This window comes from Mixophyes fleayi, chromosome 8 (assembly GCF_038048845.1).
Source record: "Mixophyes fleayi isolate aMixFle1 chromosome 8, aMixFle1.hap1, whole genome shotgun sequence".
NCBI lineage: Eukaryota > Metazoa > Chordata > Amphibia > Anura > Limnodynastidae > Mixophyes > Mixophyes fleayi.
Window position 1 is genome coordinate 125,808,996 of NC_134409.1, and position 19,082 is coordinate 125,828,077.

Genomic DNA, 19,082 nt, shown 5'->3' on the forward strand with positions numbered 1-19,082 from the left:
CATTTTCTCCAGAGGACCGGGTTCCACGAAGGACTAGATTTACAGAACTGGAGCCGCAGGTACATAGCCTTTGGCACCGTAAGCTCTGACGCAACTTCTAAACACAAGTTTAACACTCAATAGTCAGAGCTTCACCACGTGTGTAACAGAGCAAATTATAACGCTGCAAACATACGTAATTCATGCCCATCACAGTAAGGAACATTACTCGGTTTTTATCATTTGCTCAATTAATTTATACTTTTTCTAAATCAAAGAAAATGAAAAAGAAAGGAACTTCTTCAAAGAAAAACCTCTTCTCAATTTATGCCTATTCTACCTAATCACTGGGCTACTCTGCCTAATTCTGCACACACCAATGATGCCGGACTCCTACTACGGCTCTCCTAGCTTGGTACATAGGGTGATACTGTATCATTTTACTTTAGGGTGGAATTTTTTTTAATTGAGTTTTAACACTGCATACGTGATCATTCAAATTGTGAATTTCTGGGAAGCTCCTACATTTTCGGGAGTCCTTCCTTACTCCTTGAAGAGTAGGCATCCTTCCAGATCCCGGAAGGATTGATGACGGTTTGCGTCATCAAGCGGCACCCCACTCTGCAATGTTGTACATGTCAAAATAGGAGGCGGCCCATAGTGTCACCACGCCCCCCTCCTGCACTGGCCCATACTCAACATTAAGAGGCTCCACAGAATCCACACCATAAACAAATTATTGAGGATAATTATTCCAAGGGGTTACACACACAGACATCAATTGTCTACTTGTTACAATGTAATTCTTCATATGTTATAAATTAACAGTTGTGGTAGTCGAATTGTTAAAATATGAAATCACAATGTTGGAGGTTACTTACTCCACAGCGCTTAAACCTACTCCTTGCTAGACGTCATTCGTTGGCGTTACCCACATATGGTGGGAATGAGAGAGACACGAAGGGGGCAGCAATGAGAGAGACATGGAGGGGGCAGCAATGAGAGACATGGAGGGGGCATCAATGAGAGAGACACGGAGGGGGCAGCAATGAGAGAGACACGGAGGGGGCATCAATGAGAGAGACATGGAGGGGGCAGCAATGAGAGACATGGAAGGGGCATCAATGAGAGAGACACGGAGGGGGCATCAATGAGAGAGACATGGAGGGGGCAGCAATGAGAGACATGGAGGGGGCATCAATGAGAGAGACACGGAGGGGGCAGCAATGAGAGAGACACGGAGGGGGCAGCAATGAGAGAGACACGGAGGGGGCAGCAATGAGAGAGACACGGAGGGGGCAGCAATGAGAGAGACATGGAGGGGGCAGCAATGAGGGAGACACAGAGGGGGCAGCAATGAGAGAGACACGGAGGGGGCAGCAATGAGAGAGACACGGAGGGGGCAGCAATGAGAGAGACACGGAGGGGGCATCAATGAGAGAGACACGGAGGGGGCATCAATGAGAGAGACATGGAGGGGGCAGCAATGAGAGAGACATGGAGGGAGCAGCAATAAGAGAGACACGGAGGGGGCAGCAATAAGAGAGACACGGAGAGAGCAGCAATGAGAGACATGGAGGGGGCATCAATGAGAGAGACACGGAGGGAGCAGCAATAAGAGAGACATGGAGGGGGCATCAATGAGAGAGACATGGAGGGAGCAGCAATAAGAGAGACACGGAGGGGGCAGCAATAAGAGAGACACGGAGAGAGCAGCAATGAGAGAGACACGGAGGGGGCATCAATGAGAGAGAAATGGAGGGGGCATCAATGAGAGACATGGAGGGGGCATCAATGAGAGAGAGACATGGAGGGGGCAGCAATGAGAGACATGGAGGGGGCATCAATGAGAGAGACACATGGAGGGGGCAGCAATGAGAGAGACACGGAGGGGGCAGCAATGAGAGAGACACGGAGGGGGCAGCAATGAGAGAGACACGGAGGGGGCATCAATGAGAGAGACACGGAGGGAGCAGCAATAAGAGAGACACGGAGGGGGCAGCAATGAGAGCGACATGGAGGGGGCATCAATGAGAGAGACATGGAGGGGGCATCAATGAGAGAGACATGGAGGGGGCATCAATGAGAGAGACATGGAGGGGGCATCAATGAGAGACATGGAGGGGGCATCAATGAGAGAGAGACATGGAGGGGGCAGCAATGAGAGACATGGAGGGGGCATCAATGAGAGAGACACGGAGGGGGCAGCAATGAGAGAGACACGGAGGGGGCAGCAATGAGAGAGACACGGAGGGGGCAGCAATGAGAGAGACACGGAGGGGGCAGCAATGAGAGAGACACGGAGGGGGCATCAATGAGAGAGACACGGAGGGGGCATCAATGAGAGAGACACGGAGGGAGCAGCAATAAGAGACATGGAGGGGGCATCAATGAGAGAGACATGGAGGGGGCATCAATGAGAGAGACATGGAGGGGGCATCAATGAGAGAGACACGGAGGAGGCAGCAATGAGAGACATGGAGGGGGCATCAATGAGAGAGACACGGAGGGGGCATCAATGAGAGAGACACGGAGGGAGCAGCAATAAGAGAGACACGGAGGGGGCATCAATGAGAGAGACACGGAGGGAGCAGCAATGAGAGACATGGAGGGGGCATCAATGAGAGAGACATGGAGGGGGCAGCAATGAGAGACATGGAGGGGGCATCAATGAGAGAGACATGGAGGGGGCATCAATGAGAGAGACACAGAGGGGGCATCAATGAGAGAGACATGGAGGGGGCAGCAATGAGAGACATGGAGGGGGCATCAATGAGAGAGACATGGAGGGGGCATCAATGAGAGAGACACGGAGGGGGCATCAATGAGAGAGACACGGAGGGAGCAGCAATAAGAGAGACACAGAGGGGGCAGCAATGAGAGAGACACGGAGGGGGCATCAATGAGAGAGACACGGAGGGGGCATCAATGAGAGAGACATGGAGGGGGCATCAATGAGAGAGACATGGAGGGGGCATCAATGAGAGAGACATGGAGGGGGCAGCAATGAGAGACATGGAGGGGGCATCAATGAGAGAGACATGGAGGGGGCATCAATGAGAGAGACACGGAGGGGGCATCAATGAGAGAGACACGGAGGGAGCAGCAATAAGAGAGACACGGAGGGGGCAGCAATGAGAGAGACACGGAGGGGGCATCAATGAGAGAGACACGGAGGGGGCATCAATGAGAGAGACATGGAGGGGGCAGCAATGAGAGACATGGAGGGGGCATCAATGAGAGAGACACGGAGGGAGCAGCAATAAGAGAGACATGGAGGGGGCATCAATGAGAGAGACACGGAGGGAGCAGCAATGAGAGAGACACGGAGGGGGCATCAATGAGAGAGACACGGAGGGGGGCAGCAATAAGAGAGACATGGAGGGGGCATCAATGAGAGAGACACGGAGGGAGCAGCAATAAGAGAGACATGGAGGGGGCATCAATGAGAGAGACACGGAGGGGGCATCAATGAGAGAGACACGGAGGGGGCATCAATGAGAGAGACACGGAGGGGGCAGCAATAAGAGAGACACGGAGGGGGCGGCAATAAGAGAGACACGGAGAGAGCAGCAATGAGAGAGACATGGAGGGGGCATCAATGAAAGAGACATGGAGGGGGCAGCAATGAGAGAGACACGGAGGGGGCAGCAATGAGAGAGACATGGAGGGGGCATCAATGAGAGAGACATGGAGGGGGCATCAATGAGAGAGACACGGAGGGGGCAGCAATGAGAGACATGGAGGGGGCAGCAATGAGAGACATGGAGGGGGCAGCAATGAGAGAGACACGTAGGGGGCATCAATGAGAGAGACACGGAGGGGGCAGCAATGAGAGACATGGAGGGGGCATCAATGAGAGAGACACGGAGGGGGCATCAATGAGAGAGACATGGAGGGGGCAGCAATGAGAGACATGGAGGGGGCATCAATGAGAGAGACACGGAGGGGGCAGCAATGAGAGAGACACGGAGGGGGCAGCAATGAGAGAGACACGGAGGGGGCAGCAATAAGAGAGACACGGAGGGGGCAGCAATAAGAGAGACACGGAGGGGGCAGCAATGAGAGATACATGGAGGGGGCATCAATGAGAGAGACACGGAGGGGGCATCAATGAGAGAGACGTGGAGGGGGCAGCAATAAGAGAGACACGGAGGGGGCAGCAATGAGAGAGACACGGAGGGGGCAGCAATGAGAGAGACATGGAGGGGGCATCAATGAGAGAGACATGGAGGGGGCATCAATGAGAGAGAGACATGGAGGGGGCAGCAATGAGAGACATGGAGGGGGCATCAATGAGAGAGACACATGGAGGGGGCAGCAATGAGAGAGACACGGAGGGGGCAGCAATGAGAGAGACACGGAGGGGGCAGCAATGAGAGAGACACGGAGGGGGCATCAATGAGAGAGACACGGAGGGAGCAGCAATAAGAGAGACACGGAGGGGGCAGCAATAAGAGAGACACGGAGGGGGCATCAATGAGAGAGACATGGAGGGGGCATCAATGAGAGACTTGGAGGGGGCATCAATGAGAGAGAGACATGGAGGGGGCATCAATGAGAGACATGGAGGGGGCATCAATGAGAGAGACACATGGAGGGGGCATCAATGAGAGAGACATGGAGGGGGCATCAATGAGAGAGAGACGGAGGGGGCATCAATGAGAGAGACACGGAGGGGGCATCAATGAGAGAGAGACATGGAGGGGGCATCAATGAGAGAGACATGGAGGGGGCATCAATGAGAGAGAGACATGGAGGGGGCATCAATGAGAGAGACATGGAGGGGGCATCAATGAGAGAGACACATGGAGGGGGCATCAATGAGACACGGAGGGGGCATCAATGAGAGAGACACATGGAGGGGGCATCAATGAGACACGGAGGGGGCATCAATGAGAGAGAGACATGGAGGGGGCATCAATGAGAGAGACATGGAGGGGGCATCAATGAAAGAGACATGGAGGGGGCATCAATGAGAGAGACACGGAGGGGGCATCAATGAGAGAGATACGGAGGGGGCAGCAATGAGAGACACACATGGAGGGGGCATCAATGAGAGAGACACATGGAGGGGGCATCAATGAGACACGGAGGGGGCAGAAATGAGAGAGACACGGAGGGGGCAGCAATGAGAGAGACACGGAGGAGGCAGCAATGAGAGAGACATGGAGGGGGTATCAATGAGAGAGACACGGAGGGGGCATCAATGAGAGAGACACGGAGGGGGCATCAATGAGAGAGACACGGAGGGGGCAGCAATGAGAGACATGGAGGGGGCATCAATGAGAGAGACACGGAGGGAGCAGCAATAAGAGAGACACGGAGGGGGCATCAATGAGAGAGACACGGAGGGGGCATCAATGAGAGACATGGAGGGGGCATCAATGAGAGAGATACGGAGGGGGCATCAATGAGAGAGAGACATGGAGGGGGCATCAATGAGAGAGAGACATGGAGGGGGCATCAATGAGAGAGAGACATGGAGGGGGCATCAATGAGAGAGACACGGAGGGGGCATCAATGAGAGAGACATGGAGGGGGCATCAATGAGAGACATGGAGGGGGCATCAATGAGAGAGAGACATGGAGGGGGCATCAATGAGAGAGAGACATGGAGGGGGCATCAATGAGAGAGAGACATGGAGGGGGCATCAATGAGAGAGACACGGAGGGGGCATCAATGAGAGAGACACGGAGAGAGCAGCAATGAGAGAGACACGGAGGGGGCATCAATGAGAGAGATACGGAGGGGGCAGCAATGAGAGACACACATGGAGGGGGCTGCAACGAGAGAGACATGGAGGGGGCATCAATGAGAGAGACACATGGAGGGGGCATCAATGAGAGACACACATGGAGGGGGCTGCAACGAGAGAGACATGGAGGGGGCATCAATGAGAGAGACACATGGAGGGGGCATCAATGAGAGACACACATGGAGGGGGCTGCAATGAGAGAGACATGGAGGGGGCATCAATGAGAGAGACACATGGAGGGGGCATCAATGAGACACGGAGGGGGCAGAAATGAGAGAGACACGGAGGGGGCAGCAATGAGAGAGACACGGAGGAGGCAGCAATGAGAGAGACATGGAGGGGGTATCAATGAGAGAGACACGGAGGGGGCATCAATGAGAGAGACACGGAGGGGGCATCAATGAGAGAGACACGGAGGGGGCAGCAATGAGAGACATGGAGGGGGCATCAATGAGAGAGACACGGAGGGAGCAGCAATAAGAGAGACACGGAGGGGGCATCAATGAGAGAGACATGGAGGGGGCATCAATGAGAGACATGGAGGGGGCATCAATGAGAGAGAGACATGGAGGGGGCATCAATGAGAGAGAGACATGGAGGGGGCATCAATGAGAGAGACACGGAGGGGGCATCAATGAGAGAGACACATGGAGGGGGCAGCAATGAGAGAGACACGGAGGGGGCATCAATGAGAGAGACACGGAGAGAGCAGCAATGAGAGAGACACGGAGGGGGCATCAATGAGAGAGACATGGAGGGGGCAGCAATGAGAGACACACATGGAGGGGGCTGCAACGAGAGAGACATGGAGGGGGCATCAATGAGAGAGACACATGGAGGGGGCATCAATGAGAGACACACATGGAGGGGGCTGCAACGAGAGAGACATGGAGGGGGCATCAATGAGAGAGACACATGGAGGGGGCATCAATGAGACACGGAGGGGGCAGAAATGAGAGAGACACGGAGGGGGCAGCAATGAGAGAGACACGGAGGAGGCAGCAATGAGAGAGACATGGAGGGGGCATCAATGAGAGAGACACGGAGGGGGCATCAATGAGAGAGACACGGAGGGGGCAGCAATGAGAGACATGGAGGGGGCATCAATGAGAGAGACACGGAGGGAGCAGCAATAAGAGAGACACGGAGGGGGCATCAATGAGAGAGACACGGAGAGAGCAGCAATGAGAGAGACACGGAGGGGGCATCAATGAGAGAGACATGGAGGGGGCATCAATGAGAGACATGGAGGGGGCATCAATGAGAGAGAGACATGGAGGGGGCATCAATGAGAGAGAGACATGGAGGGGGCATCAATGAGAGAGACACGGAGGGGGCATCAATGAGAGAGACACATGGAGGGGGCAGCAATGAGAGAGACACGGAGGGGGCATCAATGAGAGACACACATGGAGGGGGCAGCAATGAGAGAGACACGGAGGGGGCATCAATGAGAGAGATACGGAGGGGGCTGCAACGAGAGAGACATGGAGGGGGCATCAATGAGAGAGACACATGGAGGGGGCATCAATGAGACACGGAGGGGGCATCAATGAGAGAGAGACATGGAGGGGGCATCAATGAGAGAGACACATGGAGGGGGCATCAATGAGACACGGAGGGGGCAGCAACGAGAGAGACATGGAGGGGGCATCAATGAGAGAGACACATGGAGGGGGCATCAATGAGAGAGACACGGAGGGGGCAGAAATGAGAGACACACATGGAGGGGGCAGCAACGAGAGAGATACAGAGGGGGCATCAATGAGAGAGATACATGGAGGGGGCAGCAATGAGAGAGATACATGGAGGGGGCAGCAATGAGAGAGACACGGAGGGGGCAGCAATGAGAGAGACACGGAGGGGGCAGCAATGAGAGAGACACGGAGGGGGCAGCAATGAGAGAGATACATGGAGGGGGCAGCAATGAGAGAGACACGGAGGGGGCAGCAATGAGAGAGACACGGAGGGGGCAGCAATGAGAGAGACACGGAGGGGGCAGCAATGAGAGAGACACGGAGGGAGCAGCAATGAGAGAGACACGGAGGGGGCATCAATGAGAGAGACACATGGAGGGGGCATCAATGAGACACGGAGGGGGCATCAATGAGAGAGAGACATGGAGGGGGCATCAATGAGAGAGACACATGGAGGGGGCATCAATGAGACACGGAGGGGGCAGCAACGAGAGAGACATGGAGGGGGCATCAATGAGAGAGACACATGGAGGGGGCATCAATGAGAGAGACACGGAGGGGGCAGAAATGAGAGACACACATGGAGGGGGCAGCAACGAGAGAGATACAGAGGGGGCATCAATGAGAGAGATACATGGAGGGGGCATCAATGAGAGAGACACGGAGGGGGCAGCAATGAGAGAGACACGGAGGGGGCAGCAATGAGAGAGATACATGGAGGGGGCAGCAATGAGAGAGATACATGGAGGGGGCAGCAATGAGAGAGACACGGAGGGGGCAGCAATGAGAGAGACACGGAGGGGGCAGCAATGAGAGATACATGGAGGGGGCATCAATGAGAGAGACACGTAGGGGGCATCAATGAGAGAGACACATGGAGGGGGCAGCAATGAGAGAGACATGGAGGGGGCATCAATGAGAGAGACACGGAGGGGGCATCAATGCGAGAGACACATGGAGGGGACAGCGATGAGAGAGATACGGAGGGGGCAACAAATTGATGGTAAATGTGCACATATGTCCTGTATAGAGAGACTATATCATTAAATTTTGACCTCACGTAGTACTAACATATATGCAAACATGAGCTACTAAATATGTGCATAGTTTACCATTATTAAGGGCCATTGTACTATTTCCCTTCCACCTATGCTCATCCGATGTATATAATGTGTGTCTATGCAACGTGTAACATACAATATATTGTAAACAACATGTATTTCCAACATGACCTATATTCCACATGTTAAAAATTACAATTCAGCATCCATATTGGAGCTATTTATAGCAGCAATTCCTAACTTACATATTATTTTGGGATATAGTTCACTTGTAGCATAGCTAATAGCTGTACATATTCAGAGAATGCACGCTAGGAGATTTTATGAAAGATATATTTGCTCCCTCTGGTGGACGAATTGAGAACATCAGGGTCTGCAGGATGTGTCTGCTTGTGATAGACCTGCGTGGGTCGATAAAACCACAAGTGGAAGAAATGCCTAAGGTGATTTCGAGGGGTTTCTCAGAAATCACAACAGTGACAGTTGTACGGCTCTCAGATTGTAGCTCAGTCTCTCCAGAGTCCCAGGAGCCTGGGCTGATTTCATCCTTGTCAGTCTGTTTGAACAAGGGACTGTATTTTAATAGGACAAATATGAAACTGGAGGAAGGTGAGAAACAAAATAAATGTCTGTTTGGAACAACTCCAATCCCTCCTTGTAATGATCACACATATATTTGCTTTGAAGCTATAGAAAGTGTTACAAGGTATTAAAACATACCACATACTTATATCATGTCCACAACATATAACACATCTTCCCTCTCCAATTTCACTTGTTTGCATTTAAATAAAGTATTTTTTATAAATATAAGCAAAAAATATATATATATATTTTTTTTTTTTATATATATATATTAAACTTATTTTTACTTTTTTAGGGCTCACTCACAGGCCTGGTGAAGCGATAAATTCAGCCACACCGCTGCCTGTCGAAATTGCCAGGGATCCGATGGTCACTTAGCTGCCTGGGCAAAAATGAATTAGTTAATAGCGGTGAGAAAGATTTGCTATTACTGCCATGGGCGGTAAAAGAAAATCTTTCATATCACCGTTATTTGATAAATAGACCCCTAAGAGTGTGGGGCGATAAAAACAAAACACAGTAAGGGTGATAACCTATTAGCGCCTGTGTATGTAAATTATTTAATTCAGCTTCTTATTCGAGACACATACTATGCTCATGGCTGGGCGCCTGTCTCCCAATATCACAGCGCCTCCACACCGTGGAATTGTGGGAAAAAAGCCGCCCAGCATTGAATAAGAGTTTGCAAAAGTAAAGAAGGGGCAAACGCAGGATTTGTAGAGAGGGGTTTCCCCACCACGCCGCCATTGGGCGTGACCAGCATGCATGGGGGCGTGGCTATAATTTTAGACAGTGCTTGTCTGCTCTCCAACTCTTCCTATCCCCATAATATACACGGGCAATGCTGCGTGCACTACTGTTAGGTGCACGCAGCACTCCCTTTTCAAGCAGAGCTGTGTGAAGCGGGAGCAGGGTCCAGCCACCTCAATTATACAGTGCCTCAGGCTTGGATGGGGGGTTTCCAGGCACTAGGAAACCCCCCTCGGTTTACTTATGTAAAGGGTCAAGTTTTGGAGCAACTCTTGGTTTCTAAGTAGCAGATGCTTTGTGAAATATATCAAATATATAATATATATCCATATTTATCCGTCCTGCAGTCACTTAAACAGGGAAATGTTGTCGGGTGTGTCATGTTTTATTTCATTTAGTATCATTGTATGATATTGAAGGGGGTTGACACAGTTTTGTGACAGTTCTCTTTGTGTGTTCTTAAGTCCAAGGTCAGCCAATTAGTGCCCATAAAGTCAGACAACCAGATCTCTATACAATTTGGTCACACATGTGTGCGTTCTCATTAGACCATTATGACTGTGAGTCAGTTCGGCTATACAGACAGACGTCATGGTGCTCATTTAGTGATGTTGGGTAATGACTACGGCGACTGCATTGTCTGCTAAACCCAATCAAGATATAATCGATTCCAATCACATGCTGACCAGGATTGGCTGATTTTAGGGCCATGAATAAAATGGGCCTGATCGCTAAGGAAAGTAAGGCCTAGAAAGGAGTACACTTTCTCTTGGACAAACCATGTTACAATGCAAGGGGTGTACATTAGTTTGTTATCTTGCATATAAGTTAAATACTGGCTGTTTTTCCATGCAGCACATAAATTCTTGATAGCTTTATTTGTACACTGAAATCTAAAGTTGATCTAGGACATGCCCTACCCCAACTATAAATCTGTCCCCACATTTTAATTTACCTCCCCCTCCAGTGCAACATGGTTTTGCCCAGTTCCAAAGTTACTCCTGTTTTATGATTTGCTCTCAATGACTCAGCCCATAGACAGACAACAGTCATCCCCAAACATGCCTGAAAATTATCCTATCGATTTCACTGTTCATCGTGGTTATTTTGGGGCTGCACTCTGAAATAAAGGACCAATTGCCCAATTTCAGCTGCAATATGGCAGTGTGTGTCTAGGTTTAGACAAATATTCCTAACACACGGCACATCGGCACTCACGTGCTATAAAAGAGATATCTGATCAATAACCCAACATCTTTCTGTAAACATATCTATATAAAAAAAATTGTTTATTGTTCCCATAATTAAAATGACACAAGTAACCTTGTGTATATAACAGCAGAAGGCTAACTTTGCCTTTAGTGTAGAGTCTCCACCTGACTATTAGAAGCAAAGGTGATTCACAGCCTTTTCTGTGGTTTGTTACATTCTTTAACAGAATATACAGGAAGATAATCTCCCAGCATTATGTATCATAAGTGGTTTCACACTATATAAATATATATATATATATATATATATATATATATATATATATATATATATATATATCTGGGTGCAATTTGTCAACTTTGCCTTGGGTATTATTTGATGATATCCATGAGCAGCTTTCATATATTGCTTCATAATAGTTGGTTTTTAACAATCACAAACATTTTTTAATTAGTATATGCTCACCTCTGTCAGGAGGGCTATTTTTTAGCTGGTCAGGTGCCCACTTTTGCACCTCCCCCCACACTAAACTTCTGCCTAGTGGTGGGTCCACGTTTCAGGGCAACGTGAAAGTGGTGGAGGGCCGCATGTGAGACCCTCTAGCCTTTAAAGGGGCCGCATAGAGGTAGAAGCACAGGGCACGCCCCCCCTCCCTCCTCTGGGTAGGCCATGTGACCTCTCTGCACTGTGCAGAGGAAGTCACATGATGCAGAAGCCCCCAATTCTGATTGGAGCAACCGGCTGGGGGGCGGCTGTAGGGTCAGGCTCAGAGGGCCGCTGGCCCCTTGCCCACTGCTGCCCTAGTATTTAAACCACAGCCATCATACTGGTGACAAATATATAAAATAGCCTTTAGTGCATACTTGCCAACTCTCCCGATTTGTCCGGGAGACTCCCGCATTTTGCGAGAGTCTCCCGGACGAGTGTGGCAATCTCCCTGATAGGAAGTGGGAAAAATTCAGTTTAAACGCCGCGATTCACCCGGAATCGCGGCGTTTAGCCCCGCCCCCGCTGTAAAATGACGCGATTTGCGTCATTCCGTCACGGGGGCGGGGCCAAAATGACACGATTTCGCCGCCCCGCCCCCTGCACGCCCACGTCCCAGCCGGCATCTCCCGGAAAAAGAAAAAGAAATGTTGGCAAGTATGCTTTAGTGCCCCAAGGCACTAAAGGCCACTTTACTTATCACATGATCTAAAACTAACCATGTGACATGATGTGACCAATCAGGACTCTCTAACTCGCCTCACAGTCGTCTAACAAACCCCATCTAAGGGCTGCCGTGTAACTTTGGCCACTTCAGCCGGCTCATTTGCAGTCAAGCATAATCGTTGGCTTGATATGCAAATAAAAACACATTAAGTTAATGATTATAAAGCAAGAATACAAAATACAAAATCTAGCAGACCAATAACACAGGTTAATAGCTGACTATATTACCAGCAACACAAGCTCCTGCCTCATCAGCATTATCCCTGCTCTGGATAAATTAAAATTAGTCTCACGTTCGATTAATTCACTTCATTAACTCAGTCAATATAACAATAAACTTGTGGTGTAAATATGGATAATTTCTTATTGAATTTGTATATTTAATTACCACGTAGGGTCTTTTAGAGTTTTATAACCCCCTCCTGCTTAACAAGTACACAGATCTTTGATTATCCAATCCGGGTGAAGGACTGTGATGCTACATTGCACTTTATATAGAATAGAAATGGATACTGCAGGGTGCATATGTTTTATTTCTTTAAAATACAGATTTAAAGAGACACATTTTACATTATTTTAACTTATGGTTGTTATTTGGGGCTGTATGAAACGTTGGCCGTTCTAAGTGAAGGCCTACAGAAGTAATAATGGTTGTTATTAAGTAAAATCTTAAATAATGGTCTATGTCCATTGATGCAATCACCACGAAACAATAAATTAAAACATGTGCACCGTACGTTAACAATAAAATAAAACACAAAGCAGAGTATGTTACCCATGCGGCTTAATTCATGCAAACTTGGGGTACATTGCATTATGTCCAGTGTGTAGTCCCCTAGACCCAATTGCTTTGCAGAGGCAAGCCTGCTAGCAGCCTGCTTAGAATTCTGGGGAAGCAACACATACAGTAGGTTGTTTGTCAAGTTCTGGAAAAGGCCAACCAGCTGCAAAGTTGAATAATTATTGCTAAAAAAAATGTGCTTACGTTTGCGTAGTGCAAATTACTGATGGTAATCTGGCATACAATTTGCATGTAAAGATTATTTTTTCACTCAGAAAATTGTTCCACCACATACCAGCAGACAAGAAAAGCGGGAGGTCGTAGTGTAACAGTAAATTGAATTCTTTTATTTTAGATTAAATGATGAATATATCTTTTTTTTGGGGAGGAGGGATATTTACATGACAGAAACAACAATAATCCATTCTATCGTTTCTATTATTTGAAGGGACAGTGTGGATTAGCAGGTCAATGATGGGAGAGTATTTAGCACAAGACACCATTGCTTTGTAGGCTCAGGTCAGATGAACATTTGCAGTGTTTTTCCTAAGTCAAAATCTCGTAGACACAAGAAGGACACAAGTCAAGGTATTAAATTCTCAAGCACAGCATCCGTCTCTGGGCTCGCCCCAAGTTCAAACAGGCTAGCTGCCCTTGCGAGACTATTTACCACGTCTTTGGTAGTTTGCACATCTATTTTTAGATCACCAGAGTACAGTACAGTACACTCTAATTTTCCTGCAACTATCACACTCTTTTCAAGAGAAAACATTCAATTAAAGTCACTATTGTCAGAGCTGAAATCATTGTACAAGAGATTACAATATGTGTTTCAGGCAATAGATGCGTAGCCGGCTGGATTTTTAAAATAGATTAGGTTTTCATTTTACAGCCACTGCTATAAATAAATGGCACAGTACGTACTGAATCCAGAGTTTGCTGTACACTCAGTCTTGAACAACGACTCTTTGGAGCACAACTCCTTCTATGGCACTCAATGCTATATGGTCCAAATGGGTTTCTATTTTCTAACACTTTAAAAATCGTTACATGGGTTCATTTGGGGTAGTACCCATTACCAGACCCCAATATAAATTAAATTGTACATTCTGTTTCCAAAAGCCTATACCAGCCTATACCGTTATATATCTGCTAACTTTGTCTGTTTCCAAAGTTTAAATAAATTATAATCCTGCGCACACACTAGAATTGGCAGCTGTCCATTCAGTTATTATAGTAGTAGCTGATTGATTGATATTGTCAGTATGTCACATGTTCACTACATTGATATTCACTTTTGTGCATTCTATATTTTCACAGAATATAACTGTTGGGAAACTTGGTACACAAACATAATGCATTTTTTTAGGAAGATGCACGGGGTTACTGTGAAGTGCCTTGGTTGATAGACGATGCAATCAGACAGCCAGCTGCGTCTGCGACCCCACTTCATGAGATTTGTGATTAGACGATGCGGCTTACATGAACATATTTTCTCTCTATACCGTCTTGGCCTTATGACCCTATCTTGCATATAACTCAGTAAGGGGCCATGCAAACCATTTAAAGAGTGAACTAAAAAAAAAATAAAGTTCCCAGCATGATCCTTAGAAATTGACCCACGAAGCAGATGTTTCTAGGAAAAGAGAAAGTGATTGGAGAATATTGGGTATATTATATTTCTGCATTGTGAATTCTGGTAGACTTGTGTATTATGTTATCCACAACTGCTTATAAAAAGTCATTTTTAGTACATTACTGAGATTAAAAGATTATGTTAAACAGTTATCAGCCATCGCAAAGACAGATGTGCAGAGGTGAGATTGTTTACAGGTTTGTCTATGTCACCCAAGACATCCTTGAACTAGGAAAATGAAAAAGATTCCTTTTCAGCCATTTTTACACACACTTTTTTTTCTCCCTATAATCTACTGGGTCAATGACTGCAAACTCAAGGACGGCCAGTCTATTCTGCGCTACCTCCAGCATTCAAACACTTGAACCACATCAATCAAACAGTAGATTCATTTGTTTTGTGTGTTGTTTTTTTTTCTCCTACAGCAAAACAAAACACACTCGGAGAAAATAAGATTCTAAATATAAATTGACTCACATCTGCAAAATGAATGCTTTGCAATACCAAGCTGTGTCAGATAGGAAAATGAATACGTAGTGACCTTTCCAATGGCATTCTTCCCATTATGATCAACTGCAACAAAACACATTTTCATTTCAATATTAGTAGTGCTGCTGCCTTCGCAATGCACTCAAGGATTTTTATTTATTTTTTTTGTTCCATTTAACACGTTACTCATATAAACAGTAGCAGGCATATGGCTCTAAATAATACAGTTTAAGCCTTTTAACTGTGTGTCGTCCGCTATTTAAATTCAAAATAAGAGGAACAGAATGTGTAAGAGAAATGGAAAACGTAAAAAAAAGTACATAAATTGCATCTAAATATGATGTATACTCACTTCCTAAGCATCCGCATTAAAACAATATGTGCGGATACTGACTCACTTATTTACAACAAAGCATTAAAATATTAATTATGTGTAAGCAGCCTGCTAATTGCAGCCATTAATCTATCATTACACTGATCTGATTTCATTATTAAATCAAGCAAACTCAAATGTGGGCTTATGAAATAATCTGTCAAAGCAGCGTTTGTAGCTGAGAAAATCAATGGATTGCTCAGTACCTGTAACTTTGCACTCAACATGTAATGCAAAATATTTCAAGATGCTGCTATGATACCATTTGGTTGTATCGCTGAGTAGATTATATATGGAGGAGAAACTGGCGCAAAATAATTGCATTTAAATGCAAAGTCTGAGGTATGGGTCATCATTGAGATAGCTTCTTCATCACTGTGTGTACTAATTACACAGTGGGCATTGCACTTATTTTAAACATCCTATATTTATCTGATATGATAATATTTATCATTCCTTATATTTATAACAATACAATAATGGATCAAATGTTTACGCTGATTTATGCAAAGCTCCAGACAAAGGTCATAGAATGTAGAACTATAAAAGAGAGTTTAACATTGAGAGTTTTTGTCACTAGTAGAAAGTTTTTCACCTGCATAAAAGGAAGGAACTTAGTGCATGAGAAGGACTCTGTTTTCAGCACTAATTCGTGGACAGCGACAAAACTCCTGCACTTATCATGTTCTACACATATAGACCTTCCTGAACTATAGCAATTATCAAAGCAGCAAATAAAATCTAATATTCTGTCAGCAGCTGTTCCCTGAACTTCATCTATAGACCAGAGTGCAAATAAACTCACAATACACACAACGCGTCTGACCAGAAAAGTGCATCAGCTTGCAACCAAAGAGCATGCTACTCCACCATCTGACTCCCTCTCATCCAGCTGACTCAAATGGATGAGCAGACCTGTGCACCTTACACTCCTGCCAGGGATGCGGATGATCTATAAAGGGATAATGAAAGTGATCCTAGAGGCATTTTCCTTGTGAGTATAGAGGAAAAGCCACGGCAGGAGGTCATCTGTAGTGGAAGCAGCTTGTCCATTTGATCAGACCGTGGAAGAAAGCAGCTGGTACCAGCACCTGACACAAGGACAATTCCTCTATCCCTTTAACTAAGCCTCCCCCGGCACAAGTCATAGGAGGGCTGGTGATGCACAGAGGAGATGCTTATAACAATGGATTAGACAATGCATATAAAACAATTGCTGCGCTGCAAATATGCATACTATAAACAGCATCAATGGAAATTAATTAACACTTCAAATAATACTATAGCGCGCATTCTTTGCAGATTATTGATAATCATATGCATAGATAGACGGATGGTGGATAAAGCTAAATTATGCAGCTAGTAATGAGTGTATTACATATAACCCGGCAAGTATTGACCCGACTATCTGCTAGGAATATAGAGAGGGCTTAATGATAATTACAGGGGGTGAAAGACAAAGGGTATTAAAGTCAGCTTGAAGTATAAGGTAAGTTTCCAAATAATGAATTGTAAACACATAGTAGCATACATGCAATGACTGTACTGCAAGCAACACTAATTAGTGCATACAACGTTAATCTCTTTAACACTGTCGTTGCCACATTGATAAGGCAGACGACATAGTAATCAGTGATATTACATCAATTAAATAGTTCAGAACCTTTTACTTTTTATTGAGCCTTTAAAGTAAAACTTATTGCCTGACCCCCCCGGCTGAGGACGATTGCTTTTACAGGTAGTAATCACAGATCCCAAGAACTTACTGATAAGAAGGACCAGCGCTTCATCTGCAGGAAGGGGAGAGCTGGTGAGAGCTTTGTTCCATTACCCTGTCCATTGGCCAGATGGTGATTGAGAATTACATATTGTGTTTCTCAAAAGCAGGACACATATCTCAGACCGGTACGTTCATGTTGTGGGTGTATCAGAAAGTTGCTGTCATCCTGAGCGGTCCCAGAGGCTGAATCATCTCATCATCCCCAAGCTGATCAGAGGAAAGTAGTAAAAGCAGAGATCTGCATCCCGGCTGCAGCCTGCGCTCTGCGCAAAGACAGACGAGAGCCACCTGCGCTCTGCGCGAAGACAGACCAGAGCCACTTGCGCTCTGCGCGAAGACAGACCAGAGCCACCTGCGCTCTGCGCGCAGACAGACGAGAGCCACCTGCGCTCTGCGCGCAGACAGACGAGAGCCACCTGCGCTCTACGCGAAGACAGTCCAGAGCCACCTGCGCTCTGCGCGAAGACAGTCCAGAGCCACCAGCTATATATAAGGCAAATAATAGTGACTGAGAAGCGCAGCCGGCAGGTGTGAACTAGTTACAGCGCTGCAGCTGCGAGTCTGCACTTTGTAGTGGTATAAAAGTCCCCTGTTTCTGGTGTAGAGTGTTGGCTGCTGTCCCTCTCCTGCGCCCCTTTTGCTCCTGGACCAGAGATGTCCGTATAACCAGCAGAGAGAGAGAGAGAGAGCCACAGACAGATGCTTTGCTTTGAATCCAGAGTGACACTAACAAGGCTGGTGTTCACATATAACTGATTGGAGCAGACAAAGATCAGTTTACTGCTCCGGCTCCTCCCTGCTCTCTCATATCCTTCCCCTTCAACACTGTGTCATGTTCCCTTTCACTATCACAGGCTCAGACACAACCTCTGCCAGTCCTGGAATTCTCTAAGCTATTGCTGGCTCCTACAGCTTTGTCCAGGTGTGTAGCAGTGTTCTCAAAATGGACTGGGGCAGTATTAGTATTTCAGCATAGACATTTCACAGCCCACTGAGGGATATACAGAGGGTCAAGTGTCCCCTTTACCTATAATTATATTATAATTGTCCCAGCTTATGGGGCCTGGACAACCTTTAGTTAGGATAACAATGTCGGCTTTAGGATATCTTGTTAGCAGAGATACAAGTCACTAGTCAGACCCAGGGTATCATGTTCTGACTCATTAAAAATACCTTTTGTCTACAATGAGTACATTTTAAAACTTCCTGTTCTTAATTCCCTCAATCCATTGCATTTGGTGTGCCCATATTATTCTACCAATCAATCCATCTTCTCCTGCCTATATTACCTATATATTAGCTTTCTCTGAAATGCAATTTATCCGCTATTGCCTCTGGCCTTCTGGATAATCCCACTACTTTAAAGTCTCCTAACTTTTAATCTCCTTAAACTATTTTAAGTGCATTTTGTTTGGGTCGGAGCAACTTTATGTTTTCCATATTCATCCCCTCTTTACCTGTTTTGAAGTGGGCAGGGATAGAACACCCAGCAGTCAATCAGATAATCGGAATGGTCATGCCAACAGGAGAAGGCGGGTCTTGTGGCAGGCAGTGACCTCTGCACAGCCTCTAATGTAATTATATCAGTGAGCATAGGGTTGCATGTGAAGGGAGGTAAGAGAGAAACATTGTCCAGCCATATTCTGTTACCTTTCCAGCCATATTTTCTTACCTGTCCAGCCATATTCTCTTACATGTCCAGCCATACTCTCTTATCTATCCAGCCATATTCTCTTACCTGTCCAGCCATATTTGTTTTTCTATTCTA

The 19,082-nt window shown here is 46.8% G+C and overlaps 1 protein-coding gene across 1 annotated transcript in view; it reads right to left on the reverse strand.

The window, feature by feature from the left end:
- Window positions 1–18,117, reverse strand: part of TAFA4 (TAFA chemokine like family member 4) — a 169,752-nt gene extending 151,635 nt beyond the window's left edge. Inside the window, exon 1 of the mRNA XM_075183425.1 lies at window positions 17,284–18,117. The gene's annotated coding sequence lies outside the window, so the exon portion shown is untranslated. The remainder of the gene's footprint in view (window positions 1–17,283) is intronic.
- Window positions 18,118–19,082: the final 965 nt, after the last annotated feature.